Source organism: Vigna radiata, chromosome 7, assembly GCF_000741045.1.
Source record: "Vigna radiata var. radiata cultivar VC1973A chromosome 7, Vradiata_ver6, whole genome shotgun sequence".
NCBI classification, from domain to species: Eukaryota; Viridiplantae; Streptophyta; class Magnoliopsida; order Fabales; family Fabaceae; genus Vigna; species Vigna radiata.
The window spans coordinates 6,594,791-6,597,800 of NC_028357.1; positions in this window are offsets into that span (position 1 = coordinate 6,594,791).

Below are 3,010 nucleotides of genomic sequence, written 5' to 3' on the forward strand. Positions count from 1 at the left end.
GGTCACAATCGTCCAGACGTAAGAGTGAGATTATCTGAAGCGTTTCGTCAAGACAGTTCGACTCGCGTTCAGTCTTGAATCCTTTATCCGAAACATTTTGACGCCCACCGTGGGGCCGAGCGACATTCCATAAAGCCACGAGGAATGAGATGCATGCTCGGCCTTCGCTTCTCTACGTTGAAACCAATAGTTGAACAGATAAGTATTAAAACTCTATATTTATGTCCAAAGTCTACCTACTTTGATAATTGAATTGATTTGGATCAGTTTCGCTTCAATACAGAGCGACCTCCTTAGGGAGTTGCATGGTGTTCAAATAGTAATGTGGGAATGCATATTGAAATAGTTTATTAATGTAACCTCCCTTTATAGTATAATCAGCCTCGTATAATGATGCTATGAGCCAAGATTGATGCGTAACTCCTCTATGAGCTATGTCAAGATAGAAACTTTTCTAACTTTTTCAACCATCTCCTCAATATTAAGCTAATAGGGCTTTGAAATACTTTGCAACTGTAATTAGCCATCTTTTTTGGGAAAGAGTGTCAACCACTATTTGAAAATCCCACCTTGTAAACTATTTACTTTGACGATTTTGCTAGTGTGTTGGCTTTGTTTTGATCATCCTGCTCCAGTATCTAAGACTTTTTCGTATGTAGAAACTATAATTTTTTGTCATTCATTCGGTAGTCACGCAATTGAATGTAATGGGACAGATGAAGTGATGTTCCACACAAGGTTTAATATCAGTAAAAGCTCATCGGCTTTGTATGTTAATGAGGATAATACTGGGCTTCCACACAAGCAAGAAGCTTCTCCACACATCCCATGAAGCGCATTCAGAAGAGCGTTATTTATGGCATCTTACTCAAGATGTAGGAGGAGGAGCGCGACCGACGCATGGACTTCGTCCCCGAGATTTCTACCTTCAATACCGATCACATCGAGGTCGACAAGGAAATGCTCCATGATAATTTCTAATTACATGTCTTTTCAAATAAACAAATATATGAAATTTGGAGCCACGTATATGCATGATGATCCTTATCAGTACTGTATAGGGAATACTATTGACAGATTGCATTTGCTTTCCCTTCATGACGAACGGCGATTCGCTGAATGAAAGGAGGGTGATTAATTGTTCTGTTTATTCTATTAATTTTTCTGGTCATTTCGATCTGTTTTCTGCAAACAAAATCAGATTTTGTATTGTCAATTGTCTGTGGCACTCGTAGTAGAAGTATAGAGGTTCTACGAAGTCTGGTGAGGAAAGGCAAAGGAATGCAGTGTTTCGTTTCATGCCACCATCATGGATAAAGTGTATGGAATGTCGGTCTGCACCGATAAGCCACTCATGACTCTGGAGAATTTGATTTTCCCTCCGGACTACCCCGCCTTCCTCACAGCCGCTCGGATTCCTATCTTCAGATCCGACTGCTTCCCCTCCGATAGCTGCATGGGATGTTAACAAACAAGTTTCGAAATTTGCTATGCTCATTATATCGTGGTATTGTGTTCTCCTTTCAAAAGAGATAAAATAATTATACTGATAATGATTACGTGGTGACAAAGATGTTTGCCATCTCCATCAACATATATAATTCTTTTAGTACAAACTCAAAAATGCTGCAGCCCTTTGAAAATTACTATATATTATATAATTTGTTATTAATTCTTTTAATACAAAAGTTACAAAAGCTGTAGCGTTAGAAAGTTATTATTATATTATTTTAGTACAAAAGCTATTATTAATTCTTTTAGTACGAAAGTCACTAAAGCTTCAGCACTTTGAAAATTTCTATATTATATAATTTGTTATTCAAAAGCAGGTTTGAAAATCCTGGGATAGGTTTATCCTTTATTTTTTTTCTCTGATGGAAGATAGGAAGTCAGGGCCTCCTACTTAAATATTTATTTTTAACTGCACGGGATGTTAACACCTTTCTCCCTAGATTGCATTTCGGTTTGCAGTGTTCAGCACAGAGAACGTGATGACAGTGATTCTTTTTTCGCGTCTTCATCAGAGCTGAAACAAGAATTATCTTCACAACCCAAGGGAGTCGAAGCTGGTGGTTTCAAGAACCAACAAGCCTAACATTATAGATGCAGATTCTAATTCGGAGCTTGGTCTATTGAAGAAGTTGTGCAAAGAGTTGGAGGAAGTAGATAGTTCCGTTCGGTGAGGATGTTGTGTTTCGTGAGGACGATAAGGAAAAGGGACATTTCCGAAAATGACGCCACTCCCAGCATTGGAGCTGCTGTTGTCGCTGACCACCCCGTTGACGGCAATTGCGACGATGGCCGGATCGGGATAATGCCAGTACAGCCGTGTGCTCAGGTGTTGGTCTCGTGGACCGACAAGTGTAGTGCCGCTGCATGCTTGCATAACACTTTTGCAGGCAACGTCGGGAGGCGATTTGAGCTAATATTCTTATTGATTTCAAGATCACTGCTTATTTCTTATTTCTTAAAAACATTTTATATTTTTCTACTGCTTTGTGCTTGACTTAGAAATTGTTGTGACGTTCAACAAACTGGTGAAACAAAATTCATAAATAGAGAGAGGCATTATGCTTATCTTACTACGAGATATCCAAGAAGCATAAGACAAACAACCATCTGAGTTGGAGTTTCTATAATTGGAGGGGAATTCTTTAGACGATATCTCATGTGGAAATGTGACGATTACGAACTTGGTTACGTTGGATTCATCAGTGTTTCCTGATTTAAGTGGTCCTCAATAGTCAAGGAAGATTCCTATCTTCAAATAAAAAATGAAAATAGCAAATTTGTTCTAACACATTTTTTGAGTAAAAATCTTTTGCGCAGGAAGATTCAATCTCCTATAACTTGTTGTCCAATGCAGGAAGTTAGAAAATTGACTCTTGATCGGGTGGCATGAAGGGAGGAGAAATGAAGTCAGAAAATTGACTTCGAAGAATCTCAGGAAGTCAGAAAATTGACTCCTGATCGGGTGGTATGAAGGGAGAAAGAAGGAAGTCAGAAAATT